The sequence below is a fragment of the Zeugodacus cucurbitae genome, chromosome 6 (genome assembly GCF_028554725.1).
Source record: "Zeugodacus cucurbitae isolate PBARC_wt_2022May chromosome 6, idZeuCucr1.2, whole genome shotgun sequence".
In the NCBI taxonomy this organism is placed as follows: domain Eukaryota; kingdom Metazoa; phylum Arthropoda; class Insecta; order Diptera; family Tephritidae; genus Zeugodacus; species Zeugodacus cucurbitae.
In genome coordinates, this window is record NC_071671.1 from 58,263,622 (window position 1) to 58,286,489 (window position 22,868).

General features: G+C 33.8%; 3 protein-coding genes across 4 annotated transcripts in view; 1 reads left to right on the forward strand and 2 right to left on the reverse strand.

The window, feature by feature from the left end:
- The window catches only part of LOC128922696 (uncharacterized), a 217,850-nt gene extending 203,216 nt beyond the window's left edge, over window positions 1-14,634 (reverse strand). Inside the window, exon 1 of the mRNA XM_054234135.1 lies at window positions 14,265-14,634. The gene's annotated coding sequence lies outside the window, so the exon portion shown is untranslated. The remainder of the gene's footprint in view (window positions 1-14,264) is intronic.
- The window catches only part of LOC105218909 (sodium channel protein 60E), a 265,193-nt gene that overhangs the window by 122,021 nt on the left and 120,304 nt on the right, over window positions 1-22,868 (forward strand). The window lies entirely within an intron of this gene.
- LOC105217177 (mitochondrial thiamine pyrophosphate carrier) overlaps window positions 1-22,868 on the reverse strand; it is a 115,745-nt gene that overhangs the window by 6,588 nt on the left and 86,289 nt on the right. The window lies entirely within an intron of this gene.

The window sequence follows — 22,868 nt, forward strand, 5'->3', positions numbered from 1 at the left end:
GTGATGCATGTTGAATCTTATTGCTGGATATGGTGTGTGCCTTCTCAGTTGACAGGAATATCAACAATTGGAAAAGTGGTGCAAACAATTGACGCAGCAACGATAAGGTATTGAAATTGGTTAACTTTAATCTCTTTGGTAATTCATTAGTAAGATGATCTGAACTGTGAACTGATAGTTAGTTGCCGGATGAGTTTATGGAAAATAAATGTACAATGCATCAAGTTTGGAAATGATATTGCAGCATTTTCGTTGACAAAAAGACTTACAACTCCATTCAGTTGAGTTGAAATTGAAACAACTCAACTTTAGAACAACTAAATTATTTTTTGGCACCACGAATTACAACTATTTTTAGTTGAAGTTGAGCTGCTGGCGAACGCCGTTGATTCTGCCGCGCCGTTTGTTCTGCTTTTTCCAGTCTTGATAAGGAAGCGAAGCGTATGGATCTGGTGGTGAATGAGGATAAGACGAAATATCTCCTGTCATCAAACAAACAGTCATCGCACTCGCGTCTTGGCTCCCACGTCACTGTTGACAGTCATAACTTGTGAAGTTGTAGATAATTTCGTCTATCTGGGAACCAACATCAACAGCACCAACAATGTCAGCTTCGAAATCCAGCGCAGAATCACTCTTGCCAACAGGTGCTACTTTGGACTCCACTCTCTACGAACCAAAATCAAACTCTACAAATCGCTCATTTTTCTTGTCCTGATGTTTGGCGCTGAAGCGCGGACGATGACAACATCCGATGAGACGACTCTTGGGGTTTTCGAGAGAAACGTTTTGCGCAAGATTTATGGTCCTCTAAACATTGGCAACGGCGAATATCGCAGACGATGGAACGATGAGCTGTATGTGTTATACGACGACATTGACATAGTTCAGCGAATAAAAAGACAGCGGTTACACTGGCTACGTCATGTTGTACGGATGGACGAAAACACTCCAGCGCTGAAAGTATTCGATGTAGTACTCACTGGAGAAAGCCGCGGAAGAGGACGACCTCCACTCCGAAGGAAGGATCAAGTGGAAAGCGACCTGGCTTCACTTGGTGTTTCCAGTTGGCACCAAAAAGCAAAAAAGGAGAAACGAGTGGCGCGCTCTCGTGGATTCGACTATAATCGCTTAAAGCGGTTTCTACGCCAAATATATATATATATATAAACAACTTATGATATTGTAAGAAAAATGTTATGTAATGCAATTAAGTTAATATATGAGAAAGAGTGAATAAATCTTAAATCGAACTAAGATTTATTCTATATAACGAAAATGTTGGAACCAAACTTGATTCTATGAGAATAGGTTTTGAGATCCTTCGAATACCTCGAAGCTAGTAAGGAGTCTAGTGGCAACTGAATGGCTTGTTAGTAGTGTATTGTAAATTCTAAAGCTGATTTCAGTTAATTAAGGAATCAATTTATGTTTTTAACAACAATTTTACGAAATCAACTGAGTGCATCTTCTATGACGACTGCTATTAATGATATTTGTTATTTCTGATATTTTGAACTTTTTCGACAGGATGACTTGTTAAATTTCAACTTAAATATTTTCCTACAGTTTAAATTGTTATCTGCATAAAATTTTAACATTTCTAGTGAAGTATAGTTGAGTTGTAAAGCGCAATAAACATAGTATTTCAGCATTTATGGTCATCTCTTCTCGTCTCGTCTTTTTAAAACACCTTTAATTTGAAATTAAACGTCTAGGTTTAAAAGCTTGGAAGTTGTTATAGAAGCCACCGAGAGGTTGCATTAATTCCGGATGAAAAATCCGATACTATCCTTTTGCTGTATTACTGCTCATAAGATCTATTTTTGTTTTATAAGTCTGTAAAAGATAAAATTAACTTTTAATATAACCATGCAGGTCAGTCATGCATGAAATTTTCAATTAGAGTCGCAGTATAACAACACTATTGAAATTATGTAAGTGTTGACACCAATATAAATCAAAAATGTATGAACTGCTTGAAATGAAATTTGAAGCCACAAGCAAACGAAAAATAATCAAAATAAATCCATTGAAGCCACTACTTCTTCAACTTGCTGTGAGATTAGCTAAATGAAAACCAGTGAAATGGTAGAATGAAAACTTATTGTGTCTGCAGTTAGTATGCGCCACCATAGATCACGTCGCTGCAATGTCAATGGATACGACATAACGCCTACAACAAAATTCATAGATTACCACTTTTCTCGGAGGTTTTTTTTTCGTCGAATAACTACTTGCCAAGATGGCGTAAGAAAAATTTCACTTTTCAAATGCCAAACAATGGTGAATGCCTGTGGCGCACACAGAAAACGAAGGGAAGGAAAAAAACGGAAGGAAAGGAGGTAAAAGAAAGGGTGGAAGGAAAGAAATGACAGAAAGCAACGCGCAGCATATTTCAAAGCCAATGAATGCAATGCTTGTTGACGAGTGAACAGGAAAATTGCATTTTCTTCGTAGCACAAGACAGTGGAAAACTGCACAGGGAATGAAAGAAAGCTGTAAGTAAGCAGGCTTGCTTGTGCTCAAGCTTAGCTATTGGTGGTTTCGGGGCGTATAAAGAAATACGCAATTATTATGAGAGTTTGTGTGCATGCGGACAAACATATATATATGAGTGTGTTTGTGTCTGTGTGAGCCGAGGCGGCAAGCTACAGTTACTGTGTAGGATAAATGACATGTTCTGCGGCAGTTGACAGCTGCAAATAAATTTCACTACAACAGTTTTGCTTAGCTGCCACTGCAATGCGTCGAGATTTATGCGTTCCAACTGAACAAATGCACACACACACACAGAAAGGCAAGTATGGTATTGCCTTCGCAGAGCAGACACACACACAGACACAAAATTTTACTTATACGATATCTCCACTTGTTTCGTGCAATCTTGAGGCGCATTCTTCATTTTTAAGTCTGCTGCTTAACTTTGAAAAAAACTCCACACATACCCATACATATATAATATATATATATATATATATATATATATACAAAAGTATGTCTGTCCATTTAAAACGCACTTAGTCAGCGCTTAAATGTGTTTAAAAAGAAGTATTGCAAGCGACAAAGGCAAGTAGTAACTACTTATAACTGCTGCAAAAGCACTCCACATACACCAGTGCGTATGAGTAATGTTAATTATGTGTAGGGCGAGCGCTTGTAAGCGTATAAAAGCTACAAAGTTTTACCTTTGACCAAAGCGACAAAGCGACTTACTACAACATAAGTAGCTTTAAAGGCTCATAAATTATTTGTAAGTGTACTAAGTTAAGGAATTTGTTAGCGGTTATGCATAAGTTATGAGCGGAATTAGTAGAGCGCGTAAAGCTACTTACAAGCATATATAAGTCCATATATGTATGTGTTTGTTTGCCTTTGGTGCTTATTAACGCTTAATGTGTGGCCAATTAATCATTCATCATATGGTGTTATATATACAAGTACATAGTATATATTCCTTAATATTCTTCGGCAGCACGCAAAGGCTCCAAAACTCGCCACACATATGCCACCCGTTATTAATTATTTAGTTGTGTATATGTCATATACTGTTACATACACACATATATAATTATTATTATTAATATTTATTTACTTCGGCTACGTCTTCGTTTTGCTTTTGAGCTACGACTTTTTCGTGCGGTTAATTTGTGGCGGGAAAGGAAAGTGACAAGATTATTTTAGGCAACAAACAGTTGGTATATATAAATATATAATATATAATTATTAATTAATAGTAAAAGAGAATTCCAAAATTAAAAAAAATTTAATAAAAATAAAAGCCTAAAATATTTTTTTTTCCTTATTATATTTACTTTTTACAGCCTCTTTGTACAAAAATCAAAAAAAAGTAAATAACTTTGACTGGTCACAATTATTATTTTTTAAACAAATTAATCTTATTTCATTATTCTTTAAATCATTTTATGAATATATTTAAAAAATTGCGCTGAACTAGGGATTCTCAACAGATTAACTTGTAGGTTTGATCTACATTTCCTTCATAGACTAAAGCGATTGTGTCGTAGTAGTTGAAAGTTCTTGACAAATCCGTAGCAAGTCTAATAACCTTTGATAATTATTTGATCAATTAAAATTAATTAATTGATCAATTAAATTAAATTTTAATTGAGTAACCAGTTTTTGGCATTCACACTGCCGGCTACTCGATAGTCGATCAGCTGTTATACGTTTTCGTTTTTGCTGAGATGGTAAATGATTGTATGGTAAATCGATCTAAATCAGTTTTTAATCGAACAAAGATCGGTTAATCGCTCAATTAGAACATGTGAGAAAAGGTTATAACAGCGCAAGCTCGTCTTTATAGTTGCTGTGATCGGTTTGGATATAATTCTTTCATAAATATTGTGAAATATCAAAAAATTATTCCTTTCAAACTGTGTTTTATATATTCAAACATAATATTTGCCAACAAACACCAAACATCAAATTTGAGAAAAATGTTATAATATTTAAACATCCAAAAATATTTGAAGAGCTTCGATATGCATTAATTATGGCAACAGATATTTGTGCTTACCAATTATTAAGTCTTGGCCTGAAATAGGTCCAAAACACAGTCTTAAAGAAATAATAGCAAGCACATAAAAATTATATATTTAAGATACAGACCTTAGAATTTGAAGAATACTATTTCTATCTGTCAATATTAACAGGTACCACTTATAGGAGGAGAAATTATAAGAAATAAACTATTATATATATTCTAAGGATGGTATAAAGTCGCTATGTGTTCGTATGAAGTCCTGTATTGGCTTTCGGTGTTTCAATTTGAGCACAGAGGTCTCCACAAGTGCTATTCACGTCTTTTCTACAAATTAAAACAACAGAACCACATAATTCAAGATCCATTTGCCATAGAGGAATGGGAATTTTTAAGGAATGCATAAATATACCCTCTAATTAGTGAAGGAGCTTCAAAAAAGTAGTACGTTCTGTACGTTTCTTACAAGTTTCATTACTTAAGAGAAAATGTATTAAATTTTTTATATCTCTGAAAGTACTGGATTCTATACTTATCCCCCACGACATTGTGCCTTAAAATTGTAAAAAATTTAGTAATGTTCAAATAATTGATTAAGAACCACCCCAACGACTGCTCTAGAACGAATATTAAACCTGCCACCTATAGATCTCTTTGACGAAAGCTGCGCGGCGAAATCGGCGGGTCGACTGATGGCAATAGGTGAATTCAACGAAATCGTAGACGGGATTGCCAAGAGTGGTGTACAGCTGTCACCCGGAAACATGATCAACATCGCTAAACCCATGCACATTCTATACGATGACATAGACAGGGGCATGGCAAGAAGAATCATATCTCGCTGGAAGGATCTGCCGGGGTGTAAAACTGCAAAGGTCATGTGCAAAGCGGTAGATCAAAATTATACAAGGTTCCTACTGGAGCTCGATAGAAAGGGCTGTAGGACCATGGTTGGTATTCTTACCGGTCACAGCCTTGTAGCGGCGCATGCCTACAAAATGGGGCTGTCAGATCGGGAGGAATACAGAAAATGTCAAGAGCAGGGCACCAAGGAAACAGTGGAGCATCTCTTGTCCGTTTGTCCTGCGTTAGCGAGACAGCGTTTTAGGTACTTAGGGGCCCCACAGTACGATAAGTTAGAGGAGATATCGTCAGTGAAGCCTCATAAACTATTAAAATTCACGACAAGCGCAGGCATCCTGAACGATGACTACTACTCAGGGAACACGTAAAGGCACTCCATTCTGGTATCGCAAAGGACCATAACTGGTCTATGCGTGGCCTGCAGGCCTACCAGACTAACCTAACCTAAATAATTGATTTCTTTAAGGACACGACTGCAGATTAAGCAATGTCACTTATTGATTACTAGAAGAATAGTAAAATATAATGAGATAATGTTAAAAAGTTTAGCATCAATAATATTAATATATAATATTATGAACTCGATCGACCACTACAACAAAAAATCATATTTATCTGGTGAGAAAATCCATAGAAAAAAACAAAAAGTAAACACAAAATAAAGAGGAGTTATTTACAGGAAAACATAATGGCTAGGATTCTAACAATTAAACATTTACGCGCCTTAAACGCACAGCCAATGGACAATGTAGTCACTTTTCCAAAGAAGACAAACAGAAACAAATTAAATAGCTAAGCAACTAAACGTTTTTTTTTTAGTTTTCATTATTTCTTTTTTGTATTGCGGAAATTCAGTGCACAAGTTGAATGCCCTACAGAGTTCAGTACAGCATGCGCACTTAACTATGTAAATATGTATGCAGATGTGTTAGATGGTCAGTCTACTCCAACCTCTAGGCATTATTTCAGCAAACACACATACATAAATCTAGAGAATAAATAAAGAAAAAACCCACGGCATACAAAAATAAATAATGTACCGTCAGGTGAGTCCTCCATGCGTGTATGCATAAAGTATACGCTTACATGTGTCTGCGTGTGTGTGATGATTTGTGGCGAAGCATCAGCAAAAATGTCAGCTTTAACACCTGCTGCATAAATACAGAGAGACACATACAGTCGCTCACTGACGCTGGATATTTGTTTATAGTACTAACAACAATTTACTGTGCTGCGTTCTTTCAACCGTGACTTCCCTCATTTTGTATGCAATGTGAGCAAACAGAGACTTCCTATATACAACGGGCAATATGTGTGTGTGTGTGTGTGTTTTGTATTTGTACATATGGGCACATACGATGTCCATAAAGCCTTAAACACACATGCAGACACACAGAGAGAGAAATTGTTGGCAAACAGCGGCACACACGGAAGACCTTAAAAGGAAATGACAGCGGAGAAAAGGTGTTGACAAAAGGTGCAAAGCGTCAGTGAGACAGTTATTGGCTTGAATGCGTTTCAAAGGCCGGCAAGCGATAAAGTGGAATTGTCAGTGCTGTGAAGCCCATATGTGTGCTGGCTTAAATGTTAGTATGTATGGAAAGTGGAAAAAATACACAGCTTTGGTTTAAGTGAAGTTGGCGACGGGTTGTTGTTACGGCTAACGTTAAAGCGAAAATTCGAAGAGTTAGTGATAAGGCTAAATAGCTTGATGAGTCTTGTAATTTTGTTAAAGCATAAATCTTAAATATATATAATAGGTATAGACACTTGGCAACAATTCATGTGATATTTATTGGACTACTGTTCTGGCCTGATAACACTTTGCAGTGAAAATATATGAATGTGGTTGAATAACAAGCTAAAAAAATGTTGGAGTACAAACCAAAGTTGCTAACGATATGTAGACCGAAAGTAAAATTTATTTTAAACAAGTAAGGAAAGGCTAAGTTCGGGTGCAACCGAACATTTTATACTCTCGCGATTTATTGAAGAAATTTTATTAAGATAACACCCAAATTTACCTATAAATTCGGCACAAAGTTTAATAGAATAACGAAATTCGTCCTATATAGTGTATGAGGGCTGAGGAAATTCCTGAACCGATTTCATTCATTTTCACCAGCAAGGTACACTATATCCAAGACTATACACTCACTTAATTTCGCTAAGATATCTCACATATTAATCAATACATATATGCAGATTAAAGCCCACCATATTTTTGAAAAGCCTATAATTAGGTATATGGGAGCTAGGAGATGTTATTATCTGATTTTAATAATTTTTGGAACCGAGACACACTATTAGAATAAACAAATTTTCTCTGAATTACATTAAATTATCCGAGAGATTTACCCATATTTTCGGTTAAAATTTACCCTTAGGCGCGGAGTTCAACATGTTCGATAACAGGGGCCTTGAAAAGTTATAGTCCGTTTTCGACAATTTTTTCTCAAGTGAAGCCAGAGATGATATGTACTATTTGTGTAAAGTTTTATTCCGCTATCTTCATTGGTTCCTTATGTATACATTATAAAGTGAAGGAATCAGATGGAATTCAAAATTGAGTTATATGGGAAGTTGTCGTGGTTATGAACCGAATTCATCCATTTTTCACATGTGTCATCAGGGTGTCAAGAAAGTATTATATACCGAATTTCATTGAAATCGGTCGAGTAGTTCCTGAGATATGGTTCTTGACCCATAAGTAGGAGATGCCACACCCATTTTTCATTTTGTAAAAAAATCTGAGTGCAGCTTCCTTCTGCTATTTCTTCTGTAAAATTTAGTGTTTCTTACGTTTCTCGTTAGTGAGTTAACCCACTTTTAGTCATTTTCAACCTAACTTTTGTATGGGAGGTGGGCGTGGTTATTATCCGATTTCTTCCATTTTTGGACTGTATAAGGAAACGGCTAAAAGAAACGACTGCAGAAAGTTTGGTTTATATAGCTTTATTGGTTTGCAAGATATATACAAAAAACCTATTTGGGGGCGGGGTCACACCCACTTTTCCAAAAAAAATTACATCCAAATGTGCCCCTCCCTAATACGATCCTATGTTCCAAATTTTATTTTCATAGCTTTATTTATGGCTTAGTTATGACACTTTATAACCATTACTAAAACTGGGGTTTCGGCTTCGGAGTTGGTTAAAATTAATAGAATTTGATGGAATACTGTTACCCTTATCAATTTAACGAAGGACAAGAAATATTGCAAGAGCAATTTAAAGATAACTGGGCGGAAACCTGTGATAACTCAAAGAGAATGCAGAAGATTAGTAGGAACTGTCATACAAAATTCCACAATTAGTCCTGTTAATATTGCAGCAGCATCGACATGAACATTACATGAACATTCGATGATGCTACACTGCTCAGGACATTAAAAAAAGTTGACATAAATACCTGACGTTTGGCAAAAATTGGTCAATATTTCCGAAAATAAAAAAGTGATATGCGAGTCATTTGGTCCCGTTTAGACGCTAAATAGAGTCGGGAGTGACATTATGATTTTTTGGGGAAGTTTTCCTTACTCCAGTTTTGGAGATTTGTTACTAATTTAGGGACCCTAAATCAGCCGGATATACCAGAATTAACGTAACCATGCTATTGTAGTGGTTAGTCGGCCTTTTCCAACTATTTACTACATTTTACAACAGGACAATGCTCCATTTCATGAAGGATCTTTACCAAAAAAAGTTTTAAATGAAGCAAATCAAGTTGACCTGCGCAGTGCCTCGACCAAAAGTTTATTGAAAAAATTTGGGTTGTATATTAACTTTTGTAGCAATTTATTTTATTTAATATTGTTATTTATTTCTATTAAAAGCTTTGTAGACTTCTCGTACTAGTTTTAACTATTTTCCTGTATTTTTATTTAATTTCATAAACGCGTGACCGATCACCGAGACCCATGAGTATTTATAAAATCCATAATTATTTGATATTTGACAATAAATTTGGAAAATAAGGACAAGACAACCCAATGCTAAATCAAGCGAAAAGATTTTAATTACGCATACAGTCTTTGGCCATTGAAATATGAACGACAAAGATGTTCTTTACATAAAAATTCCAAGAAATATTTCACCACTGGTACTTATTATTTAAAAATTGAGTGTTTATGTATTTAGAAATTTTTAAATTTTACCCACTCCACCTATTTTTTCATAAAAAAAATGAGAGAATTTCATGGGATTATTTGCAATTTGAAAACACACTATTAAAAAAAACATATTTTTTTAATTCATCCTGGCAAAAATACAAATTGTGGTTAATAGAATCAATTTAGCTTAACTTAATTTATTTTTTAGCGAAGAAGTGTAACGTATAAGTGAAGTGAGAAGCTGAGAATGACAGCAATGTACGGACATTTTACATTTTTAAACTAATAATTCGAATCGACGTTATTTAATTTGGTCATATATACGAACACAAACATTAAATATTTCTAGCAATTCAGTTCAACTTAGTGCATTGACTTTAGTCTGTCAATAAATGAGCTGTCATAAAGTAACCAGCAAAACCAACACAAAGCAAACACAACCAACATTTGACTTTCTACGTTTGTAAATAAAACAACCGCTATTTAGGTTATGTATGTGCATCCATTACCATTACCATTACCAACTGTCATTCAATTACATTTACGCTAATCAAATATGAATCGATACGATCAACATGTTGGCAGAGCACACACAAACACACACACTAATAAAACATTCAAACACACATATGCAATCGTTTTGATATTTGCACAAACATTAGCGTTTGCGTACCAAATGCAAATACACATATGTTACTCATCCGCAGTGGCGCACTTGGTCAGCTGCCGCTGCTTTATTTGCATTTACATTTGGTTGTTGTTGCTAAAAGCAAGAAAACCATTTACAAATCAAACACGTGCGTTGGTGCAAAACTGTTTAAATAAATAACTAACGGTTGATGATGATTTTACTTCAACAATTCAACACGACTTTGGACCGCAATGCGGTTGGAAAAGTCCATATAAATTAAAATATCTTAATTGTGGCGTTAATGTGCGCAAATGATGTGTGGTTGTTTGTATTAATGGCAGGTATTTGAAGCAAATAATTTATGAAAAGGTGGTTTGTTGAAATTATAAAGAATAATACAAAGTATTTTAATATAGAAACAAGTAAGGAAAGGCTAAGTTCGGGTACAACCGAACTCTACTCTAGCGATTTATTGAAGAAATTTTATTAAGATAACACACAAATTTACACATAAATTTGGCATACAGTTTAATAGAATAACGAAAATCGTCATATATAGTATATGAGGGCTGAGGTAATTCCTGAACCGATTTCATTCATTTTCACCAGCAAGGTACACTATATCCAAGACTTTATGCTCACTTAATTTTGCTAAGATGTCTCACATATTAACCAATACATATATGCGGAATAAAGCCCACTCTACTTTTGAAAAACCTATAATTAAGTATATGGGAGCTAGGAGATGTTATGACCCGATTTTAATAATTTTTGGAACAGAGACACAATATTAGAAGAAACAAATTTCCTCTGAATTACATTAAATTCAATTTTTTCACTAGTGAAGCCATAGATGATATGTAGTACTTATGTAAAGTTGTATTCCGCTATTTTTATTGGTTCCTTATGTATATATTATAAAATGAGAGAATGAGATGGAATTAAAAATTGAGTTATATGAAAAGTAGTCGTGGTTGTGAATCGATTTCGCTCATTTTTTATCCGTATTATCAGGGTGTCAAGAAAATATTGTATACCGAATTACATTCGAATTGGTCGAGTAGTTCCTGAGATATGGTTTTTGGTTTTTGGCCCATTTTCCATTTTGTAAACAAATCTGAGTGCAGCTTCCTATCGCCATTTCTTCTGTAAAATTTTGTGTTTCTGATAATCATTTTGATATATATAACACATTATCTATCTAACTCGTTTAGTTTTAGGACATACAAACAACCGTTATGTGAACAAAACTGTACAAAACTTTTGTTGCGAGAGTATAAAAAAATAAAATTCATAAATGCAGAAAAGAAAATTATTTTTGTACAATTTTCAGCTTAATTTAATTAAAATTATTTTTTTTTTTATACTCAATCGCAATCGATCAAAATTATTCTTTTTTAATAAAATGATTAAATATATTGAGCAATCAACAAGTTTCAATTATTAGCTGTCACAAATAGGCATCTATATGCATTCAATATTAGCAGTGAGTGCTTTAATTGAAAAATTTACATACTCATTAAAGCAATTTAAGCAAATAAAAGCATAAATTAGCTTTCGTAGCGAGTTAAAGCGAGAGCAACATGCCAGAGAAGGTAATGATGACAAAAACAAATTTATTTTAAATTACAAAATAATCAGCGCGCAATTGTCATTGATATAGAAGTACACATGCAGATGAATATGCAAATAAGTGACAATTCGCTTTGATTGCTTTAATTAGTACTTAAAATATTTGCGAAATCAATTTATTAAGCAAAATGCCTGCTTTTTGTGCAGCGTTTGTTAAATATTCTTTAATTGCAAAATTAATGACAAATATTTGTGCGGATGTGATGATGAATCTACGCACTTTGCTGTATGCGTGTACCGCGTGTTGAATAATTTATGTTGCAGCTATTTGTATGTGTATTCCAGATGTTGCGTATACGCCACGTGGCACCCACGCAATTTATGCGCAAATTGAGGTTGTGCGACTTTGCGTTTATGGCAGATTGATGATGAAATGTGGAAAATATCAATTTAAAATTGTGAAATTAATAATTGGTGGATATATATATATAATCCAAGGAAACAGTGGATGTGTGCGAGGTGTGAAAATATTAAAATTTAATAGAATATAATAACTGAAGTGAGAAAAATATAGTAAATGGAAAAATTTTGATTATATTAAATTAGTCTAAAAATTAAAAACGAAGGAAAAATATAAAGTTAAATATTGGACTACTATTGAATTTGGAAAAAATTATAATAATAATTTTATTTAAAAAAAAATTTAAAAAAATTAAATTAAAAAAGAAATTAAAAAATATAAATTAAGAAATATTATTATCTAAAATTGGCATTCATTTTAACTAAAAAACTAAATAAAAAATTAAAAAAAATTAAAAGAATATAAAAAATTACCTAAAATAAGCATTCATTTTTATTGAAAAAAAATATTATGTTAAAATGCATCGAAAAAAATTTTCAATAACTCTCAATGTGATTTACGCACAATAAATCACAGCAATTGCCAATATTTAAGCAATTACGAGGTGACAAGGACAACAAACCCATATAAAAACAACAAGCATTTTACAACACCTATTAATTTTATTACGCAAATAAAACAGTAAAACTCATGTTGTGCACATGCCAAGGTTATTTAAATTATTATTTAATAAACATTTTACACATGTGAACGAACATTTCCGCTTAAAATGTACAGCACACACACACATACAGAATATGAGTCTTGTTTAAATGCACATTTATCACAGCGCACGGTAGCATCCCTCCTCCCTGCGTTAAAGATTGACTGCAATCAAAGGCAATTTATCATTGATTATTAAATGTCTGTGTGTGTGTGCGTGCACACAATGCTAGCACTTGATACGGCCGCTCGCGAGCTTATGCACTGGCAATGATTTTCCGCAATTGTATGTGTTTGCATACTTTCAGGCGTTTCCACTGCACATGGCAGCAACAGCAGCGCAGTAGCCTTCAAGCGATCGCTAGGGGCCCACCAGCACCACCACCAGCACGTTCAGTGAAGGTTTCCGTTGCAAAATTCATCACTTCCGACGAAACAATGCATTCACTGACATTTCGTAGGCATATGGTAATATACATATGTGGATATAATTACATATAAATGTGTATATATGTATATTAGTGGAAATGTGATTGCCACGGGAGTAGTGATGTTCATTCTCAAAAGTGTGCATATGATTGCTTTATTTATTTACTGAGCTTATGTGCGCTATGCAATTAATATATTTTGAAAAGTACAAATCAAGTCTTAAGTCTTTGATTAAAAATATATGTAAAAAAAAAATTAAGTGTAAAAATATTGATTTTTCAATAGTAAAATACGATGTATAAAATATTAAAATTATATTTTCGAGGCTTTTTCTAAATAGTATTAGGTCTACAACTTTGCTTCCGCCGTTTTTTTTTTTTTTTTGTATAAAAACGGTTACAAATGTTGATGAGCCTCAGCCGCACTTTTCTTGGAATTAAAAAAGAAAAGCAAAATTTCCCGCAAATGTCGTGAATTCGGCTCAAAAAGTGACATTTTCAGTTGAGAATAAGTTTGGGATGCAAACAGATCTCTACAAATATTTTGTTAGGTTTATGTTGACACAAATATCTAAGATCGATATAGAAAAAAGTCGATTTAATCGACCAGTGCTTGACCCTAGAGACATCTATTGGAAAACGGCGGAAGCCAAGTTGTAGACCAATAACAGATTCAGATTCAGGTTCTAGAGCAAAAAGGGTACTTTTTTGAGATAGAAAATTTCACATAATAGTAAGAGGAACCACGTTCGGAATTCAGCTTTTCAATCTGTCACCTTCCTAGAGTATTATAAAGAATAAATTGTTGTCGTTGTTTTTGTATCACCATAAAACATTGCTAAATAATGTAAAATATGGTGGCAGGTCCTTCGTTAAAAGCTCACACTTCGTTACTTGAAGGCCAAAAACATTACTACAACGCTGTCTCAGCCTCCATAGATATGGCTCCGTGTGATTTTTTCCCACTTCCAAAAATAATGAGAACCTTAAAGGACCGTTATTTTACAAGTAGATAATTAATTGTCGACAAATGAATAAATATTCTTTTCAAAAATCGAATATTCCCGTTATTATTTTAACACACCTTATACATTGAATCATGTCTGTTTGTGTCATAAATAATAAATGTCAAGTGTTTACCTGAATTTTATTCCTGGATGGATTGAACTGCATTTTTATACTCTCGCAACAAATGTTGCTAAAGAGAGTATTATAGTTTCGTTCACATAACGGTTGTTTGTAACACCCAAAACGAAACGAGTTAGATATAGGGTTATATATACCAAAGTGATCAGGGTGAAGAGTGGAGTTCAAATCCAGATGTCTGTCTGTCCGTCCGTCCGTCTGTGCAAGCTGTAACTTGAGTAAAAATTAAGATATCTTGATGAAACTTGGCACACTTATTTCTTGGCACCATAGGAAGGTTGCTTTAGAAAATGAGCAAAATCGGACCACTGGCACGCCCACAAAATGGCGAAAACGGAAAACACATAAAGTGCCATAACCAACCCATAAATAAAGCTATGGAAATAAAATTTGGTATGAAGGATCGCACTATGAAGGGGCATATTTGGATGTATTTTTTTTGGGAAAGTGGGCGTGGCCCCGCCCCCTATTAAGTTTTTTGTACATATCTCGCAAACCAATAGAGCTATATAAACCAAACTTTCTGCAGTCGTTTTTTTAGCCACTTCCTAATACAGTCCAAAAATGAAAGAAATCGGATCATAACCACGCCCACCTCCCATACAAAGGTTAGGTTAAAAATTACTAAAAGTGGGTTAACTCACTAACGAAAAACTTCAGAAACACTAAATTTCACATAAGAAATGGCAGATGCAAGCTGCACTCAGATTTTTTTACAAAATGGAAAATGGGCGTGGCGTCGCCCACTTATGGGTCAAAAACCATATCTCAGGAACTACTCGACCGATTTCAATGAAACTTGGTTTGTAATAGTTTCCTTACATCCCAATGATATGTTGTGAAAATAGGCCAAATCGCTTCACAACTACGCCTACTTCGTATATACCAGAACTTTGAAGACAATCTGAATCGTTTACTTAACAATATATAAAGTAAGTACTGGTGAAGATATCGGTGCAGAACTTTGCACAAATACTATGTTAATGGTGTGGCAGCCCCATTCTAAAAATCGCCGAAATCGGACCATAGGTTTTAAAGGCCCCATATATCGAACACGAGGACCTCGGTGCTTCTAACCTAATATTATGGTTTCCAACTTTCAATGGACTTTATACAATATATATGACAAATATGTGGGTCAAACTGTGTATTATATAATATATATAAAGTTAAATAAATAAATTGCGAGAGTATAAAATGTTCGGTTACACCCGAACTTAGCCCTTCCTTACTTGTTAACAAAACATTTTGCCATCAATTTGAACTCAACCCGCAAATCATAAAGTATAATACTCAAGATACGCTATATGAGACATTCTTACTATACATATACTTGTGTTATTTTCATATATCCCCCATCGTTCTATGCAATTTTGTTGTTGCTCTTCAGTAGTGTTGGTTTTTTTTCGTTTCACTTATAATCTTTTTTTCAGCTACATACTATACATATGCAACTTTGATCTGCTATGTATGTTTATACACTTTTTATTTGCTTCACTACCATTTTGCCTGCTAACGTCTTTCCATTTCCATTGCTCGGTCTGCCATTTTTTCGGCAGCATCATCATCAAAACAAGCAAATAAATAGAAAGGAAACAAATGTGCAAGCAACTTTATTTTTGTTTCCCTTTTTATTATTTTTCATAAAACAAAGGCTGTAGACGACGTACCTCAGAAGCGCAATCAAAATAGATGGAAATATGAAACGAGAGCGGAAAAGCAGGCAAAATAAACAAAACGAAAATTATTAAGAGAAATATAAAAGCAGCGAAATTCAGGTCATGTAGATCATGTAACCACAAATAGAAAAAAATGCTAGTAGATATGTATGTGTATATATGTATTATATAGGCACATATGTGAGATCATAAATTCTGTTATATATAAACAATTTTATGAATATTTGAATAACAATAATTCAGCTGGGAAAGTTTTTGTGGAATAACTGTGTATATATACTAGAGTATATAAATATAGATAATACGATGTTTGATTTGTTTTATTTATGAGCACAAATGCCTCTATTTAATGTAGCTTCTTCACGCGCTTCAATCAAGAACAACGAGCCCACGTGTCAATAGTTGAATCCAACAGTGTAAGGATTTAAAAATTCTAAGCCAATATTTTCACGCACATTTGCTTAAACTCAATAGGCCGTTTCTTAAATTTTGGTCTTTAATTTGACAAGAGGGGTAGAGATATTCATTTGAAAAGGCGTCTGAAATTGATATGAGTAGCAAGAGTTTGCTACGTATTATTCAAAGTTTCTATGAAAGATTTTAGTCTTCGAGGTATAAAATGTATTAAATCGAATAATTAAGTAAAAAAATTAGATATTATACGGCTTATTGATATCCTCTCTTCTCGGAATATACTTAAGAATTAAATGAGAATAGCTTAAGAATATTCTCAAAAATATTATTCTCAAGAATATTCTCAAGCTATACTTAAGAAATAAAAAAACGAAGCATACATTTCGGCTGTAAACACATTTCCTTTACCTTCGTGAAAATTAAAACAGGTTGATACCCATGCGCTTAGCAACCTGTAAAGAACAACCCCCTTAATTATGAATACGATTTTACCTAGGTATTAAGCCTAAAATACACAAATAAATAAGTAAAAATAATCCCTTGAGACCCCCTTGGTCATTGACACGGTGAGTCGAATCTACATAGTCGAAAAAGCCAGAACCAGAAAAATCAGACCACTTCAATAGTGTAAAAAAAACGGAACTGTCATAAATGATGCCACAAAATATTTTTGAGTCATATCAGGTCTTAGATGTGAAATTGAGAACGAAACTTTACTCTTTCCCTGAGACACATGAATTTAAAATTATTATATATTTGGAAAATCATACATAAAATCAAACTTTCAAAATATTCACCATATTAATTTGAAATCCTAAACTCATAATATTTGCGAAAATGTGTTCTTTGATTAAAAATTCATGTTGATGACTATCGAATGCAAGCTACGTCGATTTGTAAGATATTTCACCAATGGTTTGAGTACATTTTAAGTGAGTATTGAGAAAGTTTAATATATATGCATAAGCCATAAGAAAAGTTTTCGAATAAATTGATAATGATTAATCATTGTAATTCGTGTTACCAACTTGTAATTAAATACAGTTCCACATAAAAGGCATACATTTATGCTAATAGCCTTTTCACACGGCCAAATTAATTAATCAATTAAAATTTTTATTGGAAAACCAGTTTTTGAACTTCACACTGCCGGCTACTCGGTAGTAGAATAGCAGCGACATCACCGTCGTGCAGCGTGAACTAAAACTCACAGACAAAGAACGCATGTATAATATAATTACAACTATGGATTTGTCGCAGAGTTGCATTTCATTTTCGAATCGATTAAAAATTAATGTAGAATTTTATTTTGTATGGTAAATCGATCTTAATCAGCGTTTTAATCGAGCAGAGGACGGTTAATTGATCAATTAGCTACTGTGTAAAAAGGCTATAAGAAATTTACGAAATTATGTTAAGAGGCTATACCAGTGTAACCTATGAAAAATTAGGCGATTTTCGTGAATTTTTTTTTAAGAAAGTACTCGATCGATTGTTTCGAAGTTTTTTGCACATAGTAAGGTATATTTTCAGCTACATTTCAACATTTTTTTTTTTTTTTTTTTTCAAAAATATGCGATCTTCGGAGACGCCAAAAAAAAAGTTCCCTAACTGCTGACATGATTCCGCCCGAATGAGTTACTGAAACAAAAAGGATATTAAAGTTAAATATATTTCCTATACAAAGACCTACGATTTAAAAAAAATATCAAAAATTGACAAACTGGGGCGTAGTTCTGAAAAAGGTAGGTAAAAAATGGTTCTTTGACAATTTTCAACAAATCAAAAATATCGTAGGCCATTGTATAGTAAATATATTCAAGCATAATTAGTTAAAATTTGAAGTCGATCAGTCAATGTATCGTTGATTTATGATGTCAGCAATTTTGAAAATTGTCATTTCTAGAAAAACGCGTTTTAAGTTTCGACTATAGTGGCTTATACCTGCGGGCAGTTGCTCTTTAGAACGCTACCATTCAAAAACTATTCAAGATACGATCTTACCGCTTTGAAAGTATAAACTATCGAATAAGCAAAAAATAAAAAAATAGAATTTTTGAAAATGCCACACTGGTAAAGCCTCTTAAACTTTGCTGATGGTACGCTCTATAAATTATCACTATTTTTATTCATTATTACGGATTTTTAGGTCTATATATTCAAAAAATACCAATAATTGCAACTTACTATATTAAACAATTATTATTGAACTCTAAATACGATTTTTGTATTTTTAGTTTTTTGTGAGACCGAACCTCTAATAATTTACTACCGTTCTATTTTAATATCCATTAATTAAAGTAAACACATAAAATTCATTAACAAACCAGCAGAGTAAAACGTAAAGATAATTAGCTATTGATTTCAATTAAGCCAATTTACACTAGTCTACACACATTTAGAGCCGCACAAAACCCGAAGCGCATTCCGCCAAACTAACCTCAACACATTTCGGTTAATCGACTTTTGCCCAATGTCCAAACGCAACAAAGCGCAATTAAATGCCAACAATTAGAATTTGAATAGGAAAATAAAAAGGAGCAAAAATAGAAATATTAGTTGAAAGGCGCTATTAAAATAACAAACAAAAACACATATATACTGACATATTTTCAAATACAAAAACAAAAGTGACTTTTTAACAGCTGTGAAATGGGTGCAAATGCTGCCAAAAAGCAACAAAAACAAATAATAAAAATGAATATGAATTCACCAAAAATATGCTTATAGTATTTACATACACAAACACTCGCCTGCACATACACACACACATTCAGGGTTCCACAAATCATTTGAAATGCTTTCAGGCGTGTGAAAAGAGTAACTGCGAGCGTTGGAGAAGGAGGTCAAACTAGCCGTGTAAGTGCTAGTGAGCATTGGAATTTGTTGTGAGGGGAAGACAAAGAGACGCTTAAAATTCCGTTGCGGCCTTCAACTTTCGGCGGCAACAACAAAAAACAACAACACACGCCACAAATAAACAAACAAGCCAGGCAACTGCACTGCAACGCAAGCAAAAGCCAACTGTAAATACAATAACAATAATAACAACATCAACAACAACAACATAACGTAGCTGTACAACAAAATTAACCTTTTTCGCGCTGTTGCAGCTGCAATTAAAAACGGAAGCGGCGTCCGCTGTAGTTCAAGCGGCAAAAGCCGAAAAATTGTTGACATTCGAATGGCGGGGTGAGGAGCGTATCAAGCGCACAACAAGCAAAAAGCCAACGGCGAACAAATGGGGCGACGCAACAAAATGTCATCATGAATGCTTAAGTGAATTTCATGCTATGCTATGCTGTGCTATGCTATATGGTGGACAACAGTAACAGTAACGAGCATATAAAATAACAACAACAACAATTTTAAAGTGTAATAAATATGTATATTTAAATATTGAAAAACAAATTTGAGAGAGTGGCAAGCGCCCCCACAACGTGTAGGGACACTCATACTGAACTGTAAGAGCTTTGATCATTTCGTTGGAAGGAACAAGGAGTGTAACAAAATGGAAAAACAAAAAACTAATTGAAAACAAGTAAGGAAGGGCTAAGTTCGGGTGTAACCGAACATTTTATACTCTCGCAATTTATTTATTTAACTTTATTTATATAATATAATACACAATTTAACCCACATATTCGTCATATATATTGTATAAAGTCCATTGAAAGTTGGAAACCATAATATTAGGTTAGAAGCACCGAGGTCCTCGTGTTCGATATATGGGGCCTTAAAAACCTATGGTCCGATTTCGGCGATTTTTAGAACGGGGCTGCCACACTATTAACATAGTATTTGTGCAAAGTTCTGCATCGATATCTTCACTAGTAATTACTTTATATATTGTAAAGTAACCGATTCAGATCGTCTTCAAAGTTCTGGTATATAGAAAGTAGGCGTGGTTGTGAAGCGATTTGGCCTATTTTCACAACATATCATTGGGATGTAAGGAAACTATTACAAACCAAGTTTCATTGAAATCGGTCGAGTAGTTCCTGAGATATGGTTTTTGACCCATAAGTGGGCGACGCCACGCCCATTTTTCATTTTGTAAAAAAGTCTGAGTGCAACTTTCATCTGCCATTTTTTATGTGAAATTTAGAGTTTCTGACGTTTTTCGTTAGTGAGTTAACCCACTTTTAGTAATTTTCAACCTAACTTTTGTATGGGAGGTGGGCGTGGTTATGATCCGATTTCTTTCATTTTTGGACTGTATTAGGAAGTGGCTAAAAAAGACGACTGCAGAAAGTTTAGTTTATATAGCTTTATTGGTTTGCGAGATATGTACAAAAAACTTAGTAGGGGGCGGGGCCAGGCCCACTTCCCCAAAAAAATTACATCCAAATATGCCCCGTCATAGTGCGATCCTTCATACCAAATTTTATTTCAATAGCTTTATTTATGGCTTAGTTATGGCACTTTATGTGTTTTCGGTTTTCGCCATTTTGTGGGCGTGGCAGCGGTCCGATTTTGCTCATTTTCGAAAGCATTTCCTATGGTGCCCAGAAATAAGTGTGCCAAGTTTCATCAAGATATCTTAATTTTTACTCAAGTTACAGCTTGCACAGACGGACGGACAGACAGACATTCGAATTTGAACTCCACTCTTCACGCTGATCACTTTGGTATATATAACCCTATATCTAACTCGTTTAGTTTTGGGTGTTACAAACAACCGTTACGTGAACAAAACTATAAATCTCTCTTTAGCAACATTTGTTGCGAGAGTATAAAAACTACATGGAAACTCCATGTGTCCGCTGCAAAGCTCCGACTCGACAGAATTATTTTGAGCCAACAGCATAATCACGAAAAATTCTACAGTCCAAAAACAAAAAATAGCAAAAAATCAAAGGATCAACGTAAAAACTATTTAACGCCACAGCGCCGAGAAGTTTTTTTTTTATAAAACAAAACAAAAAAAAAACAACTGACCAACGAAAAAATTAACGGACAAGGCAGGCAGAGGCCACAGGACGCATCCTGCAATCAGTGCATGCTTCACCGCAAAGCAGTGTGACTTTAGCAAATTTATGTTGATTTTACACTCTTCACCACTTTTTTTGGACGCACACGGTGGGACTTTTTTGGTTCTATTATTTCTTTTTTTAATTTCGAGGGAGTTTCTGAATATTAATTGTAATAAAAAAAATATTTATGTAGGTTTATATTTCATTTATAAACCAGGTAGATCCTTAAATCTGCAAAAATATTGAACAATTTACTTAAAATAGGGTTGTCAGGTATACGTTATTTTACAAACAAAATTTTGTATTTAAAAATTATACAAAAGTAACAAAAAAGGGGACAAAATAATATCGAAAATATGAAATTATAAAGTGTACAATAAATAAGGGTTGCCACTTAGCACTTTAAAAATCATAATTGATGAACAATTATTCAAATGTAAACCTATAAAATGCAGCAAACGCAAATATTTCTAAAATAATTTTTTTGCACTAGGGTTGCCAAATACGTTTTTTAATTCTAATAATTTTGGACAAAAATTATTTAATATTGAAGGTAGGTGAAAACTAAACTAGGGTTGCCATTTATCTTTACAATACTCTTGGCAGTTTCTAGTAATAAAATATTAGCATGAAATTTAAATATTTTGGCATAGGGTTGCCAACAAAATTTATTTATCATTTGTCTAAAAATGGTTTACAATCATAATAACCGAACATTATATTTAAAAGAAAATGTTAAAAGTTGTAAATCAAATATTAACGGTACTTGAGGATGATATTTCGGTGAACTAATAATCTATAATGGATAGAAACAGCAACAAAAATCGTAGGGTTGCCATAAATTATGCCATGACTATTAAAATTTGTGTACAAGCATTAACGCTACTTAGTAAAGCACCTAACTCAACCACTGTTCGGCCGCTAGCCAAGGCACAAATTTCAAAAATTTCAAGTGTTCTTTGTTAAACGATTTTCACTCTTTTCGCCTTGTTTTTTTTTCAGTTGCACAATTTGCCACTAATTTCGCTTAGCCTTGTTTATTGTTCATTTTCGCTGCGTTGGACAGCAAATGAATTGCTAAAATTTGAAAAGTGTGCAACAAAGAATCGTGTATTGATAAAAGGCAAATTAAAATTCTTAGAAGCACTTGCTGGCAACGCGCTAACACCAACAGCCGCTAGCACGAGAATCGCTTTTTTGTTTCTTGACTTTGATTTCCACGCGCATTGGCTTTCGTACGCCTCAATAATTTAAATTCTGAAATCGGCAGCAAATGTTGCAGCGGTCAATGTCGTTAGTGGTGGCTGCATTCTAATTAACATTGCACGTAAATAAGAAATAAAACCAAAACCAAATAACCGCAATGAAATTAAAAATTTGTTTGTTTTAGTGCTTGCAAATTGCAAAATTTCGTGTCAAATGAATGAAAATATTGCTTTTATTTGTGGAATCTCAAATTTGAAAACATGTTGTGCAATTT